The sequence below is a fragment of the Gopherus evgoodei genome, chromosome 18 (genome assembly GCF_007399415.2).
Source record: "Gopherus evgoodei ecotype Sinaloan lineage chromosome 18, rGopEvg1_v1.p, whole genome shotgun sequence".
NCBI classification, from domain to species: Eukaryota; Metazoa; Chordata; order Testudines; family Testudinidae; genus Gopherus; species Gopherus evgoodei.
Window position 1 is genome coordinate 5,669,909 of NC_044339.1, and position 27,896 is coordinate 5,697,804.

The following is a 27,896-nucleotide window of genomic DNA, read 5'->3' on the forward strand; positions in this document are numbered from 1 at the left end:
TGGGGAGTCTCCGGTCACTTAGCAATATTGCAATCAGCTGTGTGTGCACCACTGCCCTCTACTGCACAGGATCAGAACTGCTCCACTGCCTGTCCTAGCCTTCTACTGCTAACTGCTCAGGGGGAGTCTCCTTTAGCTCAACAGGCAGGGGTGGGCGCTGTTGGCGCAGGAACGACTGAGTTCTAGCCGTGATAGCTCAGGGGGAGGGGTCCTAGGTACCCACACATCCATTACGATCCTCGGAGGCCCCAAGAGCAGAGTGTGGCCCCTTTGCACAGCCTCAAACCAGGGGCCAGGAGCCCCACAGGCGACACTGCTAGACCTGCAGCCAGCGGGAGCCATGCTGAGGACGTCGCTGTGAGGAACCGAGCGTTGCGCCATGGGGCGTCGCCGTGCCATGGGGGGGCTGGTTTTGTTTGGCCGTGCTGCGCCCACCTCTGCAGGGCTCTTCGCAGGGAGAGCAGAGCCCCAGGGCTTTGTGCCACCTGGGGCGGCCGAGGGCTGAGCGCAGCGGAACCGAGGGGGGTGGGGGGATGTCCGTTCCGGGGGAGCGAGATCTGCCCTGAGAGCCACCCACACGCAGAGAGAGGGGCCGGCAGCATGGAGCAGCCTGGGCTGAGCCCATCTCCTGTGTTTTGTTAGGCTGACAAAGCGAGAAAGCCCCCGGGCTCAGGCGCTGAATAGGGGAGCTGGTTCCCAGCACGGCCCCTGGCCAACGCCGGCAACCTGAAGCCAGGCCGCATTATCCCCCAGACCTGATGAGGTTGACACTTCCTTTTCAGCCGGCCCTGGCGACGGCCTTAGCAACACAAACAGGAAGTTCAGAGGTGACTGGTGGGGGCACAATTGTTCCAATAAGGCCGGGGATTAGCGGGCAGGGGAGGAGGGGATGCACAGGATGCACCCGCAGCCTCTTACCTGTCAGTAGCACTCGTCACCCTGGGCCCCAGGAGGGTCCCACTGGCTCCCAGCTACAACCACATAAACCCTGCCAGATCCCAGCCAGGTGCACGCAGCCCTGCCAGATCCCGGGCCCAGCCAGGTGCATGTAGCCCTGCCAGATCCCAGCCAGGTGCACACAACCCTGCCAGATCCCAGCCAGGTGCACGCAGCCCTGCCAGATCCCAGGTCCAGCCAGGTGCATGTAGCCCTGCCAGATCCCAGCCAGGTGCACGCAACCCTGCCAGATCCCAGCCAGGTGCACGCAGCCCTGCCAGATCCCAGGTCCAGCCAGGTGCAGGCAGCCCTGCCAAATCCCAGCCAGGGACACACAGCCCTGCCAGATCCCAGGCCCAGCCAGGTGCATGCGGCCCTGCCAGATCCCAGTCAGGGACATGCAGCCCTGCCAGATCCCAGGCCCAGCCAGGTGCATGCGGCCCTGCCAGAGCCCAGGCCCAGCCAGGGGCACGCAGCCCTGCCAGATCCCAGGCCCAGCCAGGTGCACCCAGAGCTGTCCGATCCCAGCCAGGTGCACGCAGTGCTGCCAGAGCCCAGCCAGGTGCACACCTGCCTTTAAATGAGGCGCGAGCCCCAGGCAGCCGTGCAGGGCCTGAGTTCATCCAGCCTCAGCCTGTGGCAATAACCGAAGGTGTCGACTCCATACTCTTCCCTGCGGCGTGGGGGAGAGAGGTGTCATGGGGCGTCAGGCAGGCCATGGCTTGGGCACACACAGATACGAGCAGCCTCCAGAGAAGGTAAAGGACACCCTTGACTTTTCCTCTGGGAGCCAGTCAGACTCCCACTTGCTTCTCGGATTACACTGCTCTACAGCCAAAATGCTTCTGAAATAAATGTAGTCCAACTTTACTAATTCTGGGTCACTGAGAACAAAAATGATGCTTAAAATTGTTGATTGGCTCTAGTTTTCAAGATATGCTATTGGGTCAGTATATACGACCCTTGAGTTGGGAATGGCGGAGGATAAGTGAGTTACAAAGGGAAGGGATCTCAATTTAAACCAGAAATGACTAAAATACATCTTTGACTGGATCTATGAATAAATCTATGACTGCGTTTGGACAGTACTTGCTTTTGAGGCAAAACAATGAATGATGCAGTCAGAAGCTGGTATTGTGTCATACATGGTATGAATTGCATCATGTTATTCCTAGAAATCATGGATGGTGCAATCATAACGAAGCTTACATCACTCTGCTGAACAAATTGCCCTATATCTCTAGAAATCATACAGTGTCGTGCCCTCTTATTTGTCAGTGTTTGATTTTGCAAAGGGACATATTTCTGTTTAGCCAAAGTGAGCAGAGGTGCCTCGTATTTGTGTGAACAGTGCAGATAACTTCTGCTATGTTTGTGGTGAAGTGACTTTTGCATCACAAAAGTGCAGTATAACCACTATGGTTAAGAGAGCCTATCACCTTTATTTTGGCTGCAAAATTGGAGATCAGGACAAGAGGTGGGCCCCACACATATGCTGCAACACTTGTGCAACAAATCTTCGCCAGTGGTTGAACAGGAAAAGGAAATCTATGCCTTTTGCAGTGCCAATGATTTGGAGAGAGCCAACAGATCATACCAGCAATTGTTATTCTGCATGGTGCCTCCAGTTGGGAAAGGTGTGTCAAAGAAGAAAAAGTGGACTGTGCATTAGCCAAACATTCCATCAGCTATACGCCCAGTACCCCACGGAGAAGGACTGCCGGTTCCTGATGCACCAGAATCATTCTCCCTTGAGTCAGACGAGGAAGAGGAAGAGGATGAAACTTCTGGTCCTGAACCATCAATGTCATAGGACCCACATTTTCTCCCATCCTCCTCCTCTGAACCACACCTCATAACACAAGGTGAACTGAATGACCTTGTCAGGGATTTGGAACTACCCAAGAGTAAGGCAGAGCTGTTGGGCTCCAGACTATAGCAGTGGAATCTCCTGGCAGGCTATCAGGGCAAATGGAGCCCATCAATGCTTGCAGACTATTGCTGGACAGTGACAAGAGATGCTCCATTTAATGAATACAAGAGACAAGCCAAGAAGCCCCGAGCAAACACTGAATAGGACTAAACTATGTACATAATAGTTTTTTGCCTTTTGTTTCATAATAAATTTTATTTATATAACACTTTTGCTGATTTTTAAAGTGTTACATAAACAGGACAGGTGAAATATTATCATGTAAAGCAACCATAAACACATGAAAAGACCTAGGTTTACAATTTATGATTAAAACTCTACTATCTACACAATATACATAGACATAAAATGTAAAAACTTAAATATCTTAGAAACAGTAGCCAATCAGTTGTTTTAATTGTCATATTTGAATTCAGCACATCAAAATACATAATAAATATCACCTTTTATCTCTGAAGCAGACGACTTCTCAAAAATTGTAGACCAGTGTTATTGCCCTGCCATGCCTGGCTTTTACTGCTCCACTCTACCATCTCCACACCAACTCCCCCCACCCCCCGCCATGAGCTGGGACAGGACCCGGCTAAGCCAGGCCCTGGGCTCTGCAGCTGGAGGGCCGCAACATGGGCTCTTTGGACCTTTTCAGGCTGATGGACCGAGGCACGGGCGGGTGCTCTTCCCTGGGCCAGACCGAGACCCACTTGAACTGTTCCAGAACCAAGGCAGGGTCTATGTAACACACTGAGGACTGTGCTGTGGGGCCCTCTCCACGCTGCTCTGCAGGGGACATGAGTGGGCGCAGCCCCCAACTGTGGTGCTGCAGCTCATGTGCTTAGCTCTGGAGATCCCTGGTTCAATCACGATTGGGTTGGCCATGAGTGTGGCCACCATATCTACCCAGAGCTTTCCGTGAAAAGAGCCCGCTGAGGCCCAAGGTCACATAGCGGGAGGGACTGAACCAGGGGAGACTGGTCCTGCCTCCTGTCTTCCTGCTCTAACCTCAGGCAGGGCACGCCCCCTGGTTTTCCCGAGGGTGGTGACCCAGCTTGGCAAAAGGAAGAAATCCCCACCGAGCCCTGGACCTGAACGCAGTGGAGGGGAAGGGAGCCTGTTCCCTTTACACTCTCACTTTGATGTTGCACACCCAAGTGGCACAGAGCAGATTGCACATCAGGCACCCCCCTGCTACCTAGACTGTTCTGGGCCAGTGCCCACGGGGCAGGCATGACCCCTGGTGGCATGAAGCTAGGGAGGCTGGTGCTGGTGTGGCAGCCTCTGGCCCCAGACCCACTTCCCTTCTGTGTCAGTGACACCCACGGCCAATCGGTCCCTCCAAGTGGTGGTGGCAGGAAGGCAGCAGGAGGGTACGGGTTCAGGTACCCAGAAGAGCTAGGCAGGCCCCGTCAGCCACAACGCCGATGCCATGAATGTTGCCTGGCAGGACCTGCTCAGAAAGTGACCACAGATGCTAGCTGGGATGTGAGCACCAAGCCAGGAAACATTCTGTGGCTCAGGTGCACTGATGGAATAAAGGGGGAGCTCAGATCCAACCCTTGGCAAAGAGGGCACCAGGGGAACCTTCCCTGAGAGCTCATGGGAGGAGGCTGGGGCATGGGGCAGAGTCATTGCCAGGAAGGGGACCGAGCTGGTGATTTGCAGTGGTGTCTGGCTTTTTGCGCAGGGGTCTGTTCTCTCCTGGGGCTGCTGAGACGGGGAGCAGGCCTGGGAAGCAGCTGGCAGGAAGGGATCCAGAGGGATTCCTCACTCGGGATGCCCAGAGGCACAACGGGGACCATCGCCAGTGTACAGGAAGAGACAGATCGGCCCAGCTAATTAAACACTCAGGGAAGCCCAAGCAGGTGAAACTGCAGCAAGAGGCCAGGATCATGCCAGCCACAGGTTAAATATAGCCCAGGAGTTGGCCCTGAGTTCAGACAGCTGCCAAGCACAGCCGGGTGGGGGTGCCACCACCCTGTCACCTCACATCATCCCCAGGCCAAACAGAGGCCTTGTAATGGGTCAGCCCCAGAAGGACGTGCATGTTGGGCAGTGGGGCTGGGGGACTTAGAAAGATTTTCACTCCCTGAAATGCTTTGGGGGCAAAATTACCATGGAACGCCCCATTTCTTGCAGCCATCCTGGTGCCCCCTTTCTGCCTGCCCTGAGCAGGGCTTGGACCCAGGTCTGCGGGAATACTGCCACCATCCCAGCTTGGAGACTCTTGATCTGCTCAGCTCCCCTTCCTGCTGGTATGGCCGCAGTGGAACACCAGTTCTGCGTCACTTCAGCAGCGAGGCAAGAATCTCCTCTAGGTGACGCAATTTCCTCCTCGGCACTTTATACTTAGGCATGGCAGGATTCAATTTTTATCCGTAAATGTCAGCAAACGTCAATTTCACCACTCACTCCCAAACCCAGAACAACATACCGCCCTGGCCAGCGGAAATGTACAGCTCGGCAAAGTGAGAGACAGGCTGCCCGAGAGCTCGGCAGAGTTTGATGTAAGGATATTTTCCTGTGTATCTGTTAGAAAGCTTTGACTTTTTGAATCTCAACATCTACTGTCATTAAATAATCCTTGACAGAGATTATAAATAATTAAATGCTTTCAAAGCGACATTGATATTCTCTGTCGGAATCAGGGCTGGATTAACCTTTTGTGGGCTCCGCCCCCTGGACTGTGGCCCCGCCCATACTCCACTCTGAGGCCCCACCCCCACTCAGCCTCTTCCCCACAAGGCCTTGCCTGCCGCTTACATGGGAGGGGAGGGGCAGAGAGGAAGGAGGAAGGGGGTGGAGAGGAGCAAGCAGTGGGTGGGGCCTTGGGCAGAGCACAGATGCAGCAGGGGCGGGGCCATGGTCCAGATGCCGAGGCCCCTGCTGAGCGTGGGCCAGGCCCCACTGGCGCCATTGTAAACCCGTCTGGTACTGATCAGAATTATACACAATACAGATTGAATCCTGCCAAGCCCAGCTCTAATGTCCCCGCTGCTCTTCCCCCGGTGCAGTTCCTTCCTATTTAACCCCCAAACTCACGTCCTTCCTGCCCCTGCCTGTTGGTGGCCGGCACACTCCAGAGCAGGGTGACTGCCCAGGCCAGAGAAAACCAGGCTGCAGCCAGCAGGCACCCACTGCTCTGTGGCTGGAGTCCACCATCACAGGGGGCATTCAAGGGTGTTTGGGCCCAAAAGGGAGATGCATATGGAGCTCTACCTGCTGTCAGGTGTCCTCATGTGCCCTCCTTGCAGCCTGGGACTGGCTGCCTGTCACGGAGTCCCCAGGTGATGCTCTGGAACTGCTCCCCACAAAGCCAGTCAGGACTTTGGGGAGCCTCCTCTCCCTTGGAGCAGACTGTCTTCAGGGCAAGAAGGTCACACGGCTTCACCTCCTGGGTCTGACCTTGGAGCATTCAGCATCCTCTGCCCCTCCGTGCGCTTCCCACAGTGAGTCCACCCAGGTGGGGTCCTGGGGAAGTCAGAGGGTCCTGCACCCCCACTTCGCAGTCAGACGTGACTCTCAGCCAGCCAGTAAAACAGAGGTTTTGTTCCTTTCCCCGGGCCAGAAGGTCACCTGATTCCTTTGTTCTCCAACACCTTTAGCATCCCCTTGCAGGGAAGAAGGGCCCCAGTCATTAGTTGCCAGGAGACAGAGTGTCGGTCATTTATGTGCACTGGCCCTTTGCTCTGCAATGATTACCCCCTTATTCCACCACCTAGAGACTTAAGAACTGCATAGGGGAAACTGGGGCACCCACACAGTATTCAGAAGAAACATTAAGAACAGCCCCACTTTGTCACACTGCCCCATGCTCTGTCCACACCCTGGCATCGCCCTGCTCCTCGGCAGAGTAACGCCAAAGGAGGTCAATGGGCCTTAAGTGCAATGACATCTTTTCTCACCTCCTCCTCCTCCTCTCCCCATGGAGGATGTTGCATAAGGAACATTCCCACAGGCTCCTTACTCAGTGAGCAATTGCTCAATTTACTCAGTGAGTAAATTTCTCAGTGTGCAATTAGCAAAAGAAACCACCTGCAAATGGAGGAGGCTAATATCTGGGCTGCTCAGACCAGCAGGACAAGTGGCTGAAGGCCCCAGTTGCTAACCACGGCACTGAGCCACCGGAGGACGCCAAAGCAGCAATGGAAATGTCCCAAGCAGCAGGACAAGCAGGAGATCCCAAAGCCTCCAGGGAATGGTGAGGTTCCCGGGTGTGGCACTGTACCCCCAGTCAGGAGTGGGCACAGCCTTTGGCTCAAGCCATTCCAGCCGGGGATGCCTAGGATGGAAGGAGGCCATGACGGTGCTCTGTGCCACCAGCCCTGCAACCACCCTGCAGCACCAGTATCCCATTACACCCTTAGCAGTGCTGAGGCCCACTCTGCAACCGCCCTGCAGCACCAGTATCCCACTGCACCCCTAACAGCCCCAGGGCCCACCCTGCATCCACCCTGCAGCACCAGTATCCCACTGCACCCCTAGCAGTGCCGGGCCCACTCTGCAACCGCCCTACAGCACCAGTATCCCACTGCACACCTAGGAGTGCCAGGGCCCATGCTGCATCCACCCTGCAGCACCAGTATCCCACTGCAGCCCAACAGTCCTGGGGCCCACGCTGCATCTGCCCTGCAGCATCAGTATCCCACTTCACTCCAACAATTCCGTGGCCCAACTCTCTCAGGCTGTGCACCATTGACACCGGTGCAAAGAGGCATAAAACATCCCCAATCTGATGGGGCAGCGTGTTACACTCACGTAGCACAGAGGGACTGGGAATGAGGACACACAGTGCGGTGCGGCTGGGGAACAGCCCAAGGATTTGTAGACAGAGCAATAGAAAATGAGCACTGATTTCCCTCTGCTCGGTGTGAGATTCCAGCAAAGACTTGGTGTCAAGGTTCCTTCCCCACTCTGAACTTTAAGGTACAGATGTGAGGACCTGCATGGACACTTCTAAGCTTAATTACTAGCTTAGATCTGGTACACTACCACCATCCAGAATTCCAGTGTCTGGAGCACTTTCTGTCCCCCCAAAACTTTCCCCTCTCTGGGTTGCCTTGAGGGACTTCACCAATTCCCTGGTGAACACAGATCCAAACCCCTTGGATCTTAAACAAGGAGAAATTAACCATCCCCCCGCCTTCCCCCCACCAATCCCTGGTGAGTCCAGATCCAATCCCCTTGGATCTTAAAACAAGGAAAAATCAATCAGGTTCTTAAAAAGAAAGCTTTTAATTAAAGAAAGAAAAGTAAAAATCATCTCTGTAAAATCAGGATGGAAAATACTTTACAGGGTAATCAGATTCATATAGCCCAGAGGAACCCCCTCTAGCCTTAGATTCAAAGTTACAGCAAACAGAGGTAAAATCCTCTTAGCAAAAAAGGAACATTTACAAGTTGAGAAAGCAAAAATAAAACTAATCTGCCTTGCCTGGCTGTTACTTACAATTTTGAAACATGAGAGACTGATTAAGAAAGATTTGGAGAGCCTGGATTGATATCTGGTCCCTCTTAGTCCCAAGAGCGAACAACCCCCAAAACAAACAGCACAAACAAAGACTTCCCTCCACCAAGATTTGAAAGTATCTTGTCCCCCCATTGGTCCTCTGGTCAGGTGTCAGCCAAGTTTACTGAGCTTCTTAACCCTTTACAGGTAAAAGAGACATTAACCCTTAACTATCTGTTTATGACACTTGGCTTCCCCATCACCCCAACTAGGCAGCTAAGGAGTGCATGGATTTACTTACAATGGAAGGAACTAAGGATCCAAGCAATGACCGAGGGGAGACACGGGATGAACTATCTATCCCTATATGTGCCCATACATCTCATCTAGCTAAGGGTTTTATCTTGCTGCCCATCACCGCAGTATCTGGGCATCTTTTATGAAAAAATGACAGCAACAGAAAAGTGCCTAGTGGGGTCTTGGAGTCTCTGACACTTCTCCCTTTGGTGGGGGCAGTCTTCGGTTGCAGGGAGGATTTCTGGTTGGCTAGTTGGTTGGTATGAGGGTAGGAGTGGGAGGGATCAGTGTCGGGGTTTAGGGGCAGGAAGGGGGCAGAATGTCAGCCATACGTACAGGATGGGGGACTCTATCCTGGGAAGCAGTGACACTGGAAAAGATGCGGGGGTTGTGCTGGATAATCAGCCAAACATGAACTCTCAGTGCAGTGCTGGGCCAAAAGGGCTAATGCCATCCTGGGAGGCAGAAACAGGGGAATGTCGAGTGGGAACAGAGAGGCCATTTCACCTCTGATTTGACACTGGTGTGACTGTTGCTGGAATCCTGTGCCCGGTTCTGGTGCCCACGATTCAGGAAGGACGTTGATACACTGGAGAGGGTTCAGAGAAGAGCCAGAAACGTGACTGAAGAATTAGAAAACCTCCCTTACAGTCCTAGGCTCAAGGAGCTCAGTTTCTTTAACTTAACAAAGAGAAGGTTAAGGGGTGATGATCACAGTCTGTCAGTATCTACCTGGGGAGCAAATATTTACTAACAGGCTCTTTGCACTAGCAGAGAAAGGTCTAACGGGATCCCATGGCTAGAAGTGGAAGCTAGACGAATTCAGACTGAAAATAAGGTGGATATTTTTAACAGTGAGAGCAATTCGCCATTGGAACCCAAGGTCCTGGTGGATTCTCCATCGCTGACCATTTTTTACATGAGACTGGATGGTTTTCTAAAAGATCTGCTCTAGGAATGGTGTTGGGGACGTTTTCTGGCATGTGTTATGCCCGAGGTCAGACTAGATGATCACAGTGGTCCCTTCTCGCCTTGGAATCTGTGGTGGTTGGGGGTTAATTGGGCAGAAGGGGATCAGTGCTGGGGATTAGGGGTGGAAGGGGGTCAGTGTTGGGGTTTGAGAGCAGGAAGGGTGACTGTTGTCAAAGCAGGTGCAAAACTATCACCGGGGAGGCCAAAATGAATTTGAAAAGCAACTAACAAAAGACAAAACACCCCACAGCAATAAACATTTCCAGCCTAGCTGGAGCAGGAAGCCTGTGGAACGATCCATGGGGCCACTGGACAATCAAGCTGCTCAAGGAGCACTCTGGGAAGAGATGGTTGCTGCGGAGAAGCTAAATGAATTATTTGCATCAATCTTGAGGGTGTGAGGGAGATTCCCACGTATGAGCCATTCTGTGGAGGGGATTGTAGTGGAGCGACGCCCCACCGGCGCGGCGCCTCCTGCTGTCATCCTGGGAATTAGCTCTTTTTGCAGCCTTGGAGCACCCTCTGCAGGCCGGTATATTGCCTTTCGCTGGCCCCGTGTCCCTCCCAGACCCTGGTGCCCCTTTGCCTAGGGGTTCTGCCCCAGCAGTAACCCCACAGATGTCTGGGTCTCCCCTCCACAGGGAACCCCCAACCCTCTACCCACACCTCGCCTCAGTCTATGGCCACTGCCAGCCATCAACTAGCCTTCATTCCCTGGGACAGGCTGCAGTGTAAACGCCACTCATCATAGGCAAGAGGGGTTAGGACCTGCTGCCCTCGAGTAACCTTCAGATTGCACCTCTGCAGTCCCAGTGCCTTCTTGAGGCCCTTCTCAAGGCCTGCAGCCTGGGAGTTACCCAGCTGGAGCTCCCAGCCCTGCTCCACTCACCCTATCGCTCTCAGGCAGCCAATCCCTTCTCTCTCACAAGCTAAAGAGAGACTGCCTTAGTGCCTGCCGAGCAGCCCTTTTAGGAAACTAGCTGAGGCCTGACTGGGGCATGGCCCCACCTGTGGCTACTTCCCCAATCAGCCAATTCTTACTGGTTCCCTGCCACAGCCCGATCCCAGGGCTGTTTTAAGCCCTTCAGGGCAGGAGCGGGGTTACTGCCCTGCTACAGTGACAAAGCTGAGGAACTGTCACACATTGAGACAGAGGAGGTTTGGGAACAAACTGACAAATTAAACAGTAATAAGTCATCAGGGGCAGATGGTATTCACCCAAGAGTTCTGAAGGAACTCAAATATGAAATTGCACAACTACTAACTGCGGTATGGAACCTATCGCTTAAATCAGCCGCTGTAGCAGATGACTGGTGGATAGCTAAGGTAATGCCTGCTTTTAAAAAAGGCTCCAGAGACAATCCTGGCAATTACAGGACAGTATCATAGAATCATAAAGGATATAGTGTATATAGTGTACTTGGACTTTCAGAAAGCCTTGGACAATGTCCCACACCAAAGGCTCTTAAGCGAAGTGAGCAGTCATGGGATACAAGGGAAGGTCCTCTCATGGATCAGTAACTGGTTAATAGATAGGAAACAGGGTAGGAAAAAACGGTCAGTTTTCACAATGGAGAGAGGTAAATAGTGGGGTCCCCCAGGGGTCTGTACTGAGACCGGTGCTTCCTCAACATACTGATAAATGATCTGGGAAAGGAGATGAATAGTGAGTTGGCAAAATCTGCAGATGATACAAAATTATTCATGATAGTTAAGACCAAAGTTGGCTGCAAAGAGTTACAAAGAGATCTCACAAAACTAGGTGACTGGGCAACAACATGGCAAATGAAACTCAATGTTAAGTAACACACATTGGAAAACATGATCCCAACTATACATACACAATGATGGGGTCTAAATTAGCTGTTACCTGTCACAAAAGGGATTTTGGAGTTGTTGTTCTTCAAAAACATCTGCTCAATGTGCAGTGGGGGTTAAAAAGCTAACAGGATGTTTGGAACCACTAGGAAAAGGATAGATAATAAAACAGAAAGTATCATAATCCCGCTTTATAAATCCACAGTGCAATGACACTTTAAATCCTGCGTGCAGTTCTGGCAGCCCCATCTCAAAAAAGAGCCATTAGAATTGGAGAAGGTTCAGAGAAGGGCAACAAAAATGATTAGGGTTTGGAACAGCTTCCGTATGAGGAGAGATTAGAAAGACTGGGACTGTTCAGCTTGGAAAAGAGCCGACTAAGGGGGGATATGATAGAGGTCTATAAAATCATGACCAGTGAGGAGAAAGTGAACAGGGAAATGTTATTTACCCCTTCGCAGAACACAAGAAGCAGGGGTCCCTCAATGAAATTACTAGGCAGCAGGTTTAAAACAAACAAAAGGAAGTATTTCTTCACACAACGCACAGTCAACCTGTGGAACTCGTTGTCAGGCAACGTTGTGAAGGCCAGAAGTATAACTGGCTTAAAAAAAATAGTTAGATACGTTCATGGAAGATGGTACATCAATGGCTATTAGCCAAGGTGGTCCGGGACACAAGTCCATGCTCAGTGCTGGCGGGAGGGGGTCAGTGCTGCTGTGTGGAGGGAAGGGGGTCAATGCTAGGGTGCAGAGGGAAAGGGGTCAGCACTTGGGTATAGAGAGCGAGGGGGTCAGTACCGGGGGGTGGGGATCAGTAGAGGGGGATGGGTCAATGTTGTGGTGTAGGGGGCAAGGGGGTGTCATGGCACTGGCGAATGATCTTTTTGAAGAGGAAGGTTTTACAGTGTTTCCTACGGACTCTGGAGTCTCCTGGTCTCCTCTGGAAGGTTGCTCCCTAGCCAAGCCCTCTGGCCCGAGAATGCTCTGAGTCTAGAAATAGCAGAAGGAGCCAGCAAGGAGGAAGAGGACAGTGCTAAGTGGTCCTAGGGGCTACAATGAGGACTCATGGGATGAATCTCCTCCCCTGCCACCCCACGCTGGAAAGCCCTGCTAGCAGTGAGATCTGTTTGAGCGTGGGGGAAGGGTTGGTGGCCCGGTAGCTTGGTCATTGGAAATTGATGAGCCAATTGCAGGAGGGAACAAAGCCCACCTGGCCAGTGGGCGATGGACGAGATGCGAACAAACGGGTCTTTCCCCCGACTCCGCACCCACAGAGGCCGGTTAGTCTCCAGTGATCCCCAGGGGCACCTGCTGACCTAAATCAGTCTTCTGCCCCCTCAGCCAGAAGAGGACCTGAGGGCACCCCCTCTATCTGGGCTTTAACCTTGCACCATGAGGCTCATTGCGTCTGCAACAGTGTGGTCGTCTCCCGGGATCACCAAGGCCTGCGCTGCCACGTCCGGGTGTGATCAAGTGGTTGTAACATCTGCGCCGCACAGGCCTGCAGCAGGTCTCCCTGGGCACCCGAGACGTGGGGACAGAAGTGAGGGGAGACACCTAGGTAGGAACACGGGAGTGGGTGGGCACGTGAGTTCAGGTGCTTGTCAGCATGGCCACTACTAATCAAACCACATGATTAATAGTGCTAATCACTGACTATTTGCACTGACTGTGTAGCTATCTTTACTCCTTGTCCCAGGCAGTCTGCCGTTACTGTCTGGAATTGGTTGGCTAGTGAGAGCACCCCCAAGCCCAGAGCACACGGCACGGCGGCCCATCTTCTGGGAGCCTCACAGGCTGCTGGCCACCTGGGGCTCCCCCGCGAGCTGGCCTGGCAATGCCCAGGCTGAGAAAGGAGCTGGGGGAATGTCCTGCTGAGGCCCTGGACCAAAGACCAGGGCACCTGGCTCTGGGTTACAGACCAACTCAGGGCGGGTACTGCACGGATTCCTAGCGCACGTGGGTATTTTATGAGGTAACTCTCAAGGGTCCAGTCCTGGCTCATCCTACAGCTGTGGCCTCTGGGGCTGGAGGCCAGGCCGAGCGGTGCCCTTTGTGGTCTGGATGGCGCGTTCAAAGCGCCTACACTCATTGGGAGGCAAGCGCTGAACTCCTCCAGCGCCTGCTGGCGTGACTGGCATGTCCCCCACATGCTCCAGCCATTTGCCCTCGCTCTTCAAGGCTTCCCTTCACCAGGAACCACCATAGACTCGAGCGATGGGAAGGGCCCACCTGGTCCTTTGGCCGAGCGCAGGTTCACGATCCTTCCCTCCAGCCCCTTTTCTGGTGTTTCCCCCTGTCTAGTTTGGAAAGGGGTCAAGCACCGCGGCTCCCACCTTTCCCTTGCGAAGATCTTTGGTTCCAAAGCCTGACACATCTCGTGGCCCAGAAGCCTTCTCTGATACTCCCCCCGGCTTTCCCCTGGCCCTCCACCCCCCTCCAATAGCTCCACGTCATGCCCCTTTTCTTGCGCTGAGTCATTCATCACCCACCTTCCTGCTTAACCTCTTCGGGGGTCTGCAGGCTATCACCCTATTTCCTGCCCCCCTCCTCCCCTGTTCCCTTAGCCAAGCGCCACTTATGCAGCTGTTGTCAGCCTTCCTGCTAGGGCCTTGTCCACACGTGACTATTTATCCAGATTAATTAAAGGTGTGAGGTTAAGCAGATCCTGTTGGGACGCTCCCTTTGGAATAAAAGCAGCCATATTTCTAAACTGGATTAAGGCCACTTTTATTTCAAAGGAGAGTTACAAGATCCGGTTTAATGAATCCGGCATAACTATCTCACTATAGTAATGCTGGTAAATTTCCCCATGCAGACAAGGCCTGAGTCTAGGGTGACCAGATGTCCTGATTTTATAGGGACAGTCCTGATTTTTGGGTCTTTTTCTTATATAGGCTCCTATTACTCCCCACTCCGATCCCGATTTTTCACACTTGCTGTCTGAGTCCCTCCCTCCAGCCCACCGCTCATTTTCCGTTGCCCTCCTCTCAGCTCTCTCCAATGTTGGGTGCAGGCCGGGAGGTGCCCAGATCTGAGCACAGTGGCCCAGAGGCGGTTGCACCGTACAGACCTTCACCGTCGGCTCTGGGATCTCATAACCATGGGGGTGGCGCCTAGTATCCTCTCTTGGGGAACCTTCCCAGCTCTCCCCAAGGCCGGCACCCAATGGCTGCTTGGGAAGCCAGGTGTTGGCTTTTTTTTGCTCTTTACACAACAAACATAATCCCAGTGGGATCGACATACCCGTGTGTGCTAACTAGACACGAGGCATCCGGCCCAGCTCCAGAGACGCCCCACTGCTCCGGACACGCAGCGCACCCAGCAGGGCCGGTGTCCCGATCAGCACCCGGAGCCTGGGTGCTTGTCCCAGGGGTGGAGGGTGACCCCTCTGCTACCAGCAGCGCAGCCCAGCGAGCAGCATTCCAGGCTCCTGCTGTGGCTTGCAGGCTGCGCGCCTCGGAGACACCGCCTGGCTCCTGGCTACGAAGCCCAGCTAAGGAATGCGGTGGGTGGCGAGAACCCAGGGAAGAATGCACCCCAGCTCCCCCCACCCCCTGAAAGGAGCCAGGAGGGAGGGAGAGCCCCAGGGCTCAGACACAGGGCCCCAGTCACAGTCATTTCCCTTCATTTGCACCAACGGAACTGGGGCTAAAGGGTCACAAAGCAGGGGCCTATCCTCCCCCACTCCTGCGACCCCCACCCTCCCCCAGGGCAGCCAGACCCCTGCTGGGCACAGAACCAGCTCTGCTGCACCCTCCTCCAAAAATCCTCAGTGCAGGGGCATTGGGGTGCTGGAGGGGGCCTGGCTGGGGCAGTCCTGCACCCCAGCTATTTCCTGGGGGCCACAAGACCCATAGGAACCATGGGCAGCCAGACCCCAGAATCGGGTTCAAGTTAACCTTCCACCCTTGGCTCTGCTCTGAGGTAGGGATGGATTTGTGGGAGCAGAGGCACTAGCCAGTCCCAGGGACAGGAGTGTGTCTCCAGCTGTCTTCCCCTCTCCTGTGCTGGAGGCGGGGGGAGGGGGGGGGCTCTGCCTCTGCCCTGCTGCTCTTTCCTCGCCTGGCACATCCTAGTGCTGCAGTGATTCCCACCCAGGCCCCCGTCGCTGGAACTGCCGCTGGCAGCAGGAGTCTGAGTCACAAGTGAGCTGAGTTCCCCCAATCTCAGCACAGACTGTCCAGGGCCAGTCTGCCCGCGTGCCTGATGCACAGGGTGGGCTGTGCTCCCAGAGGAGGAGATGCCTAGAGCACGAGGTGCCTTCTCCAGCCTGCCAAGGGTTAGCTTAGGAGCTGGGTTTGTGGACAGACCAGAGCCCTCACCTGTTCAGTCCAACCTCCCTCCACCCTGTTGGCCCAGCTGGTCTGCAACCCTGCCTCCAGCAGTGCCAACACCCCAGGCTTCTGAGGCAGGCCAACACGCCCTAATGCCCAGAGGCAATTGTGAGTTGCCATCTGGGGCACAGCGGGATGGGGGATCCCTCTAAACCCTGCAGCCCTTAGCCCAGATTGCAGGGCTCTTGGGGCCTCATCTTATCAGACTGTCAAGTGCCCAGGCCAGGACCCCATGATCCATCAGTGCACAGAGCTGCAGAAGTTACCAAGGGTTACCCCGCGGGGCAGGGGAAGCAGCTGCATCCTTTCCGACCACCCCGCAGCCAGGAATCAACCAGAGCCAGGGAGGGGCAGCGGGCAGGGGCACCACGTCGTAGTCAAGGGGTGCTGTTGAATCAGGATGCCCGGCACTCAGCGGCTGGTGATGAGCCTGACAGAGCCAGCCCCGGATTCACCCATTTGGCCCAGCTTCCCTCCCCAGGCGCACACGACTCAGACTGAGATGAAGGGCGGCTGGTGTTTTCCCCTGGTGGGCTAGGATGGGGGATTCGGGTGTTAGTGGCTGTGCTCCCCCACACACACACCCCGCCCTCCTGCATAAGTGGTGTGCCAAGCGGGCCGGGGAATTCCTACCTTTGCTAGGAGCTAAACTCTGCGTTTGGGAGCCAAGGAGAGGAGATTATGGTGGCTCATGGTGCTAAGCTAGTCTTTCCGGGCTGGAGCAGTCCCCAGTAATTAGTATGGTAGCATCGTTACCTACTGCACTTGGCTGGGCAGAAAGGGGTTGTCCGGGCTGGCCCAGGAGCGAGGCCCCAAGTTCAGATTCCGCCCAGCGCTCATTCACATTCCTGGCTCAGCAGGGAAATTCCTCCTCCAGCACCCACCAGGGCCTGGGAACTGATGCGGTGCTGTTGACATAAACCCCCTCTGCTGACAGCAGCTGCTCTGAGGAGAGGTCCCAAGGGGAAGTGAGAATGGGAGTATCTAGGGCGGAGGGAGTCTGGGGAGTCACGTGGGAGCGGAGCCCCGGGCTGGGAGTCATTGGGAGCAGGGGCTCATGAGAACAATCCAGGAGGAAGGAAAGAGGAGAGACGACTGGAGATGCTGATCAGGCATGTCCTAAGGGGCCTGTCCCCACCCTGGGTCTGCTCCCAGGGCAGACTGGCACCAAGGCATTGCAGAAGCTCTCCCAGCACACCCTGCACTTCACCTTCCCCACCAAACCTGCCCTGCAGCAGCCTGTCTGCTCCTTGCCTCTGTCTTCTCCTGGTCCCACCCGCCAGCGCCGCCGTCTGCTAATCTGAGAGGGCTGAATTCCTTTGCTGCGCTGGATTCCAGCTAGCATTTTTGTGGCTTGCCCTTTCCGCTGCACCTTCGAGCCTGGGTGGAATGAGAGCATTTGGGGTGCAAAATGCAAACCTGTGGAAAACAGCCCTGTTTGGATGAGGGCCTTGCCAGGCCGAGCCGACCGGCTCCTCAGAGGAGTATGAACCGCCAGGACCGCAGCTCACTGATGCCAGCTTGACATGAAAGTGGCGCCATTGACGTCAGTGGGTGTCTTCTGATTGCCACCGGTGTCTGTGAGCTGACACTGAGTCGCTGGGAGGGTAGAGAGGGGCTGTCAATTAGCCTGGGAGGACAGTAGCTGATGTCGGATAAGAGGGCAGAGTTAAGGTGAATGCCTGTATTTCTAGACTTTATGACACAGAAGGATTTGAGTGTCAGTCTTCCAGTCCCGACTTCCAGCGTCTCCTGCACATCTCATGCTTCTCAAGCTCGTCCCCCACTGAGAACTTTGGTTCTAAGGCACCGTTCGCCTTGAACTATTTTAAAGGACTGAATCTCCCTCAGCAGCCATGACTTTCAGTGCTTCACCTGCCCCCAAGAGGAGCTGCAGGGGCTTTGGATTGGGATCCCTCCCTTTCCCGCAGTGAGTCCTGCGACAGCTTGAGCACCCTCGATTCAGCACCGTTCAGGATGGGGCCTTGGCTCTGAAACTCCTTGTGGTGATAATCCTCTGAGAGTCCCAGCTGGTGTTTCGGGGCCTCATACAGCCCCCACAAGGCACAATAAAACCGCACAGAGCAATGGGGCGGGGACTACTTTTCCCCTCAGGTGGCGGAAGGGCACGGCCCTCCCGTTCACTTCGCTGAAGCCAGTGGAGTCTGTGCTAGTAAGGGGGGCAGATGTGGGGAAGGAGGCTGGGGCGTAGGCTCTGCACACTCCCCGTCCCCAGGCGCTTGGGGTGGTGGGGCTCCATGGCTCAGATGATGCCGGGTGGGGGAACCTATCAGGGACGTTCTGACCCGGAGGCCTGGTTCTGCCCATTTTACAGGCAGGGCTCAGCGTGAAGATCGAACCCACGGCTGGATGCTGACGAGGCCCAGCCCCAAGCCGAGGGTCCAGCCTGACCCAGCCCAGGTGCTGGGAGGCTGAAGGGCTGAACACTGCAGTGGGGCAGAGGGGTAACCAGCCCCAATGGCACCAGCTACGAGCTTCTCCCTGAAACCTTCCCAGCCTAGCCCTGGCGGACACCCTCCATCCTCCCCTGCAAGCCCAGAACACCACCTGCCCAGCCGGAGCCCTTCTGGCCAAGGCAAAGGGGGCGCTGCTGAGCTGGGCAGAGCAGAGTCCAGAGCAGCAGGTCAAGCAGGGCCCTCTCTCTGTTATCCCCAGCCCCGGCCTGCCCGGGAGGATCAGTCCCCTAAGGGGCACAGCCAAGCGCCAACTGATGTTTCCAGTGCACAAGCTGGGGGCCTGGAGGGAAGGGGCAGGTGCTGCCGGGATCCCTCTCCCTAGCCAGGAGCTGGGCCCATGCACGAGTCATGCATGAGCAGCTCCCGGGCAGGGATGGGACAGGCCTCAAGCACTGCAATTAATGAGGCCTTTTACGAGCCAAAGGAAGAGGCCGAAGGTGGCGAACCCTCCCTCTGACCCGGCCTGGGAAAGCGGAAGGAGTAGCACCTTTCGACACATTCGGGGCACCTGGGGCCAGCCAAGTCACCGGCAGGGCGTGACGCCCGCAGGAGGGCGGAGGGGGAAGGAGCAGGGCTGGCAAGGCCGGCTTCCCCACGGCAGGCGCGGTCCTCGCCGGAAAGCGGTGGGCGGAATCCAGCAGAGCTGCCTTTCGAAGCCGCTGTCACAACGGGGTGGCATCACGCCAACTCCAAACCCACCCTGCTCAGATTGGGGGCTGAAAGCCCAAACGCGGCTGGAGCCAGGGCAAGATCCGGGCCAGAGTGGCCCTTCAGCTCGAGCCTTACAAAGGGCGTTCGGTTCTGTGTGACTTTGTGCTGCCTCTGGTCTGACTAGCACCGGGAAAGGGAGGGTGGATTTGGCCTCTCTCTCATCCCCGAGAGGCCTCCTCCATTCAGCTGCTTTTCCTCCTGCTGAGTTTCCCCCAGCGTGATCTTCTCTCCATCCATCAGTGTCAACTTCTCAGCAGCCCCATTGCGGCAGGGCGGCTCCAGAGACACAGTGCCCTGCGTGTTAGCCCCTCGGGGCTCCGGGGCTGCTGCAATCGGAGGATTGCAACACACGCCTCACATGCCTGTGTTGAGAAGCAGCACCTGCTGGCTGAGTTATTTCACAAGCCAGCACAATTAGATCATGGTGTTTGCAGTAATTAATATGCGCTAATGAATGTTGCAGCAGGGCTCGGGGTCATGCCAGAGCTGCCGTTGCATAATGGATTTTCCTGGTTCTTTTTCCTGTAGGCAGGGCAGTGAAGGCTGTTGTATTCTTTAAATCTTCCATCAGGTTTTTAGTGTCACAGGCTTTGGGGGCTGGGTGCTAATCCTTTGCATCCGGGACCTTTTCCTCTGTCTCCTCCTGACCTGATAGTGACTGGCTGCAAGTCACTTCCCTGCTCTGTGCCTCAGTTTCCCCCCTTCACAATAGGAGTGATACTGACCTGCCCCACAGGTGTGTGTGGGGGTGGGGGGATTGAGACTTCATGAAAGTTTGTAAAGTGCTTTGAGCAGAGCAGGCCTTAGGAGTGGGAGATCAGGGTGGGTGCCTGGGTGCCAGCTTCTGAAGGTGCCAAATCCATGGGCGGTGCCCCCACATGGTTCAGCTGCTCCACTCGGCCATTTTTTTTCTCAGCTACTCCGGGACATGGAGGCACCAAAAAAAGTTTTCTGGCTTGGGTGGCAAGACACCGAGGCCTGGCCCTGCCTTTGAGATCAGCGGCGGAAAGGTGGCAAGGACAGCAGGCTGGTGATCAGCAGCCCCCGCCGTGTTCTGGGTGAGCAAGTGGAGGAGGAAGGGACTAATGTCACCATGATACCAAAGAGGGATGGTACAGTTAACTCACAGGCTCTGCTTTCCATGCTAGGGCAGTTGGGAGACCCCCAGTTCTCCCTCTCGAGCCCCCTTTCTTCCCGTCCAGCCAGATGTGCATGGAACGTCCGGGTGGTCTGAGGCACGTACTTGTCACATCCCGACACGGTCCCCCCACGCTGCCACCCCGCACTCCAGAACAACTGATGCAGCGACAGCCCCTCCCCAGATTTAACACAAGACCCAGTGCATGCTTGGCCAGGGCACTTGGGAGGCGAGCGATCGGCTGGGGGTCAACCTGGATCCAGGCGGGATGTGTTCACTAAAGCCAGTAGTTCCACCCTGACCACTCTCACCCCTCCACTACCCCACGTGCGCCTCTCCTGGGCGGATACCCCACGTCCCTCTCCTGCCTGACCGGGGTATGGCCAGGCTGAGCAGCTCCCTGACTATACTGTGATTTTCCCAGCCAAAGCCGACTGCCTAAGCAGCCGGCTTCACGGCTCTTCTCCGAGACACTGCATGCTGCAATTGTCAGGGAGAAGGCACCACCCAGCTCTTGCTAAGAAATCACCCTTATTCTTAAGGTAAAAGCATTGCAGAGAAAACACACTAAAGCAACCGAAGAACCTACATGCATGCTAATAAGCCTACCAGAGATCACCCCCCTCGCTCCAACAAGGGCTCTGACTGGTGCCTAGCTCCTCAAACCCACCCGGGGGTGATCCCTGTGGTCAGAAGTTCATCACAGCTTCAGCTCAGAACAAGCACTCAGTCTAGGACCCTCAGTAGGAGCCTCCTTCCAACTCTCCCCTAAGGGATGGGGCTCACTGTGGAGCAGAGGTGCTGGTCGTTTGCCGGATCAGAACCGAGGCCCAGAGCCAGGTTAAAACCGAGCTATTTATCCAAACCCCCTTTCTTTGTCCATTGTCCCTGGAGAATTCAGTCTGACCTAGGATACGCAGAACTCTCCATGGGGCCGTGTTCCTATGAGGATGTTACAACCTGAGGGATTTGCCCGATCACGGCCTGCTGGTCTCCTATAGGCCCTGTCCCTGGAAATACAGACACGCCCCACACTCGCTGAGCCTCTGCCCGGTGTCAATGTACTTAGCCTCTCGGCCCCCCTGCTGACTCCCCAACCCCAGCAGGGCCTTGGACTTTAATAAATGGCCTCCATAGACGTTAAACTCAATTCCATACGGTTTGTCCAGGATATTACAGGTCTGCCACGTCTCCTCCCTAAAGAAGTGGGTGCCACGGCTGGGTCTCCTGGATAGAGCTCCAGCCACTAACCTGGCATTCCCTTGACGAATCCATGGCATCACCTGGGAGCACTAAACTCCAGCGTAGCAACCTGGCCCCAGTCCCTTTAATCTGGTGTAGCCAGGTGAGTGCTGCGTGTACACCAGGCAACGGAGCCCAACTGGGTAAGCCTGTAGTTTGTGGACAGCCCACGCCATGGCCAAACCTTTCCGTATTGTCGTGTAATTTCTTGCTCAGGTGCACTGGTGGGGTGTCTCTGCCCCTTTTCGTCCGTTTGCATCAGCACTGCCCCAGGCAAGCCCTGTGCCTGAAGTGCCTGCGAACACCAGGAAAAGCTGGTCAAAGTCTGGGCTTACCAGAACTGGGCTGGTGCTCCGGGCTTCCTTCCACTTGCCGAAGGCCCGTTGACACTGTCTGGACCAGATGAGCCTGCCTGGCCTCTGCTTTTTACATAGGTCAGTGATGGAGGCAGGCGGAGTGGCACAGTGAGAGACATGCCTCCGGGAGCGTCCTGCCATCCCAGTAGCAGATTGTTCGGTTTCCTTGTCTGAGGAGTGAGACAGTTCTTAACAGCCTCCCCCAGGGTGGGTTCTGCTTTGTTTTATGAGCCTCTCTGTCTCAAGACAGAACTGTTCACACTATTGTCAATGGCCCCTGTTTCTACTGGTTAGGGGGCAGAATGCACAGAGTAGTGGCCAGGTGATGGCAGACGTGTCACATGATCTGATGCAACTCCATGAGAACAAGTCAGCCCCCCACAACCAGTGCCCCCCATTTAATAAAATGCTCTGGCTCCAAATACTCTCTGTTAGTGTCTCATGAGCCTGGAAATGGACTCCCTACATCGGCACCGCATCCTCTGTATTCCCCTCGGATGGCACTGCTCCTCTGCTATGACACAGCAGCGCTCCCTCAGTCTCCTACAGCCTCAGCGCTTGGGGTGGGGAGGGGAAAGGCGACTCCAGCTCCACCTGCAGATCTGCAGTAGTTGGATGTTTCTGCAAAAATGAGCAGCAGTGAAACGGTTAACAATGCTCACATTTAAATGCCATCGTTAGACTTCAAAGTGAACACCGGCACACCTTACCGCAGCTAGACAAGACACATCCATGTTCGTGTGCATGGCACAAGGGAAGGGGGGAACAGTCCTACGGATCAGGTACGTAGGTTCAATGAGGCAAGGCACACATGACTAGGACAGTTGACTCATCTCTGAGCTGTTGTTTTAAGCGCTCTCCCAGCAGTTTGGGGTTGTCCACATGGTATGTGCTAAACAGCTTCACCGCAGCACGCACAGTACAGGGCTGCTCAAAAATGTTCTGCTGAAACTTTCTTTTTAAAATGGAAAACTTGGAGTGTCAATTAAATGGACATTTCTGAGAAAGCATCGGCTTTCCTTGGAAAAACCAACTCTCCCCCCGCCCCAAACTTTCAGCCAAAATATGTCACCTTTTGGGCAAAATGTTCGGTTTTGAGGTTTTAGACTAAAATTCATCATTTTTTGCAGGGAGAAACCCCCCTACTTCCCAACCAGTTCTACTGAAGTAGCTAATACTGGACTAATCTTCACACAGCACTGCTCTCCCAGCCCTCAATACATTAGGGAGAAAATCTGCATGCCAAACAAAGCTGGCTGTATTGATGATAAAGAGTTGTAGTTGAATCAAAAGCCCTTCTCGGACCTCCCCTGAATTCTGAGAAGCAGCAGATCTGAATTCAAGCTCTGCCAGTTAAATTCATACCAAGTGTCATTGGATTGGTTTTATTTATTTACTAAAATATGCCTTTTAAAAAGAATCTGTTTGGATTATCAGCAGAAAATGAGAATTTATTTGGATAAGACAAGTCCATATTGTGGTCAAATTAAGGAAATCAAGTTCTGGAGCAGGACCCCATTGTGCTCGGGGCTGTACAAACAGAATAGACAGACCCTGCCTCAAGGAGCTGACAATCTTAAGAGCGACGGATCACACGTAGCCATGTGCTTGCTTCCTTGAAGTGTTAACCCTAAGAAGTGCATCTTAGGGAAGGCTCTGAACTCGAAAAGCGGCCTGGCAGTTGGAGGGAGCTCCCTGGGGAAGGGAACTGTATTTTCACTGGCTAGAGAACAGAATGTACGTGGCATGGATGCATGAGAACCCCATGGCAAAATTTACCACCGCTACCAAGTATGCCACCCAGGCGTGCGTTCCCAGAGGGAAATTAACCAGACCTAAGCAGCACGCTGCCTGAATGAAATATACCCTCCCGGATGAGCTTGCTCAGAGTTAGAAATACCACAGTCATGGCTGCACTCCCTGTGGGAAAACATACCAGAGCTAAGGAGGACATGCTTCTCTCCTGAAATACAGCCCAGCTAATGAGACCTTTGCAGCAGCCAAACGCACCACTCTTCCTCTGCAATTGCCTCGTGTTCCTGGCCTGTGGCCAAGCAGCCACCGAAGATCAAAGGTGGGCTTGCTTTCCCTGCCGGGGAGGATGTATCAATCCAGGTTACCTCGCTGCTGTCAGTCACATTCGCTCCGCTTGTCAGCAGAAGCCACTGTTCTAGTCAACTTCTGATGAAACTTGCAGGAAGATGGATGAGAGGGTCAGGAGTAGCTGGCTCCAAGGGACACATTGCTCCCCAAGGGGACAAGCAAGGGTAATTGTTTGCTATGAAAATGCGCAGCTGTGTACATAACCCACTGCATCAGCACTAACACCCCAGTCACAGAACCTTTACATCAAAGGAATTCTTCTCCCCAAGCCGAAGGGGAGGGCCAGGCTCTTAGGAGGGAAGGGAGTTTCACATATCGACTCATTGCCAACACAGATCAGTTAGCCGTGTGCTGTTGGTAGCACATTGTACTAAAACTCCCAGCCCTCGGCCCAGCTAATCAATCAGCAAATAGCAGCCCCATGCCCACCGCGCTCCGTCAAGCAGTTAGAACAGAGGGCTACAATGCAGGACTCTTGGCTACTATTCTCAGCAATACCACTCACTCTGGCAAGTCATTAAGGGCCAGAACCTCATCGTATTTAGGCTCAGTTTCCATTGGAATCAGTGGAAGTTCAGAGCCTAACTACCTTCGAGACCTGGGCATAACGTCTCTGTTCCTCAGTTTCCTCATCTGTAAAATGGAGATAATAATTATATGCATATGAAGGTAGGGGCTGTCTCTCACTATGGTATGTACAGCGCCTAGCGCAGGTGGGCACCAATGGTGGTTGGGGCCTGCAGCTGACAGTTCTGCATTTTAATAATACCACTTCCAACCTGCCTGACAAGAGACAGGTGGGCTCGCTAGACTGGTCGGTAAAACACTCGGAGATGGGCAGCTGAAAAGGGCAACACAGCGGGCTAGTTATTAACTTGCCCCCTGAGACTGCCTGTGGCTTGAAGGCGAGCAAGTGGGAAGCCCCTTGCCAGTACCATCCCTGCAGCCGGACTGTTACACTCACCCGTTGGAGAGGTGTGTAGCCTGTCCGCTGTCTGAGCCCCGGAGCAGGCACCTGCCAGGACCCCCGGCATTGCCCCACCGAAAGGGGGCATGGGACTTACGGATCCAGGGCCTCCAAAGCTTCAACCCGGCTCCCTCCAAGCCTGGGAAGGTCTGATCCCAAGGTCTAGCATGGACCTGGCCTTTCTGCAGAGTCCAGGGCTGTGAGGAGAGGCCAGGCCACCCCATCATGTGTCACTGAGGGATAAGCCAGGCACAGAGGAGGGACACATGCCTGGGGAAGTTACCTCCTGCTAATGAAAAGTAGCGCCCAGCTGCCCCTCCCCCAGCCCTGGCACACGGGGGGGCAGGGGAGGTTGGGGGGAAGCTGTCTGCATTCCAGCCCCCACAGCCAGGGAGACACTTGGTCCGATAATCACTGGAGGACAGGACTTGCCGTGCAAGAAAGATGCGTTCTGCTCCCAGCCCCGAGCCGGGAGCCCAGCTGCCCATCAGCGGCCATGGAGTCCTGCCCCATCCACCCGCAAAGGCTGTGCCGTCGCCAGCTCTGGGCCCCAGCCCCGGGCCCCAGCCCCACACTCGCTGAGCCTCTCAATGTACTTAGCCTCACAGCCCCGCTGCTGACGCCCCAGCCCCAGCAGTGCCTTGGACTAGAGCCTGCAGCAGCTGGCCTTTGCAGAACCAGCCCTGGAGCGGCTGCTAGATGATCAGCTCCTCAAGTGTGGCGCTGATTGCTTCCTCCTCCTCCTATCCAGCACCCAGCAGGGCCCAGGTGCTCCATGAATAACAATGGTGTGACGGCCACTGTAGCAGGGACTGGCACAGGGGTCCCCAGAGCCAAAAGCATGAGCTAAGACACCAAGAAACTGACTCATATCCTCTGTGGACTGAGCCGAAGGGGAGGGTGGGGGCTAACACCAGTGAGTTACAGAGGCAGCCTGCAAAAAGTCAGCACAGGCAACTGTCACCATTTTCTCAGGAGTCTTGCACTAATTCAGGGTTTTTCATACAGCCCCAGCTCCCGGAGTCACGTGATCAGCTGAGCCGCTCAGCTTTCTTTTTTAAGCCCTGCTGTCTGCAAAGGAAAACTTGGAAAGTGGAACCTTAAAGAGCTCAGAAAAACAGAAGACAAATAAGAACTGCTCACTTTATGATGGCTTTTAAAAATCCTATCATTTCCAGAGCCAATCTTGGGGTGCATGACAGACTCAAGTTGTGATCTTCCTATAGAGGCGTGGGTTCAAATCCCACTTCTCACACCATGTAACGATCTTGGGGTTAATTCAATAATAAACTAGTGAACAAGAAAGGAATAAAACTTTAATAAAAACTGGTGAGCCTCTGGAGTGAGCCACTGCACACAGCCAGGCGGTGTTCCTAACCCCGCCTCCAGGGCACATCACCAAATTCCTACGTTCATAATACTGTCCCTTATGAGGTAGCGTCTCTAACGTATAATCTTCTACAAACATGGCTCTGCAAATCTCATGAGCATGTTGGGGCCTGACTCCTGATTTCTGGAACACTGCGTGTCAGTAATGCTGTGCCCGGGACACCAGTGCAGGTGGCCGGCTGACAGGGACAGGCGAGGCCCAGGGCCCAACGAAGCGGGCGTTTGTGCCCCAGCCGGGGTGAGCGCAGTGTGTGCACCTCCCTCTGCCATGTCATGCAAAAATGGCAGCAGGCAGGATGAAACCGTCATATTTAAAGGCACAGTACACCAAAGCCAAATGACCGCCTCTCCTCCCCTGTGAATGACACTCTCCCCACATCCCACTGAGCATCATTCCAGACAGGGATGCCGTAAAGTCCCGTGGCCCTGTCTAAGTGATCCCGCATGCACGAGAGGGCCACCTACAGAGGCCATAGAGTCCCGCCGCTCTCGGGAGACAGACAAGCACCAGGCTCCACCCCCTCGCAGCCTGCAAACGCCAGGTAATTAGCAGAGGGAGGGAGCTGTGGGTGTGGGAACGGCAAGGTTATGTAAGGTGGGAATGGGGCAGGATGGGAGAAGATGACAGTGTATGACTCTACTTAAAAGGATGGCAGGGTGAAGGGGTCAATTCCTGGCTCTGCTACTGACTCTGTGACCTCGGGCAAGTCATTTAAACCAGCCCGAGCCTCACTTCCCCATCTGTGAAATGGAGCTAACACAGCTCTGCCTGCTGAGAGCATAAACCCACCAGCACGTATGGGGCTCAAAGTGTCGCTGCAGAGATCTCAGGAAGCCGCCCCGTGGAAACATCCATTGCCCACTTGGTGGGAGCAGCCATACGATCTATCAACTGCATCAGAGACCCCTCCCCCCCCGCCCCGGCCTGCCCAGGTCTCCTTACACAGGCTCCCCCTCCCTTATGGGAAAGAAAGGCAGTTTCCTCAGGGATGCTTTGCTAAAAGGCCACTATGCTGAAGGGCCTGCAGACCAGCCTTTCTCCATGGGACTCTGGTTCAGATTCCTGGCTCCCGGAGAGCAAAAATATCCCCTGCCCTCTATGAAGACGGGTGGGGACACAGCCTGTGGAACTCATTGCCACAAGGCAGGCTGGAGGCCAAGCGCTTAGCAGGATAGGCTATTTCTATGGAGAACAAGAAGTCTGAGGGTTTTAATAGTAAGAGTTAAACCACCACCAAAGGCTTTACAAATGACTTCAGGGCAGCAGCCGGCCCCCTGCTAATGGGGGTCAGGAAGGAGCTTGCCCTAGGAGCCTGTTATTCCAGGACTGCCCGCTAGAGGGTTTCTTGCACAGGCTCCTGGATTGGCCCATCAGAGGCTGCACTGATCGAACAGGTGCAGGAGGGCAACGCGCAGGTGAAAACCTGAAGCCCTAGCAGGCAGGCGGCCTGGCCCAGGCAGTGGAGGAGTGTAGAGCCCAGCATGCAGCTTGCTAGGGGACTGGCAGGAGGGGAGGTTGGATTCCAGAGCTGCACTCCCTGGAGCCAGCCAGCACACACAGCTCTGGACTTCAACCGCTACCCACAGACGAGACTGGCCTGCTGCAGCCCAGCCTGGGGGCGGGAACCGAGGGGGGTCTCTGCTGTGATGGAAACCACAGTGTGTCAGGAGAGAGGTGTGTACAGCACCAAGCACAAGCCAAGGGTCTTGGTTCTGAGGAGCTTGCAGGGGCCTAGTGGATAGTACATGGAGGGAGGAGCTGTCTTCTAGCCCTG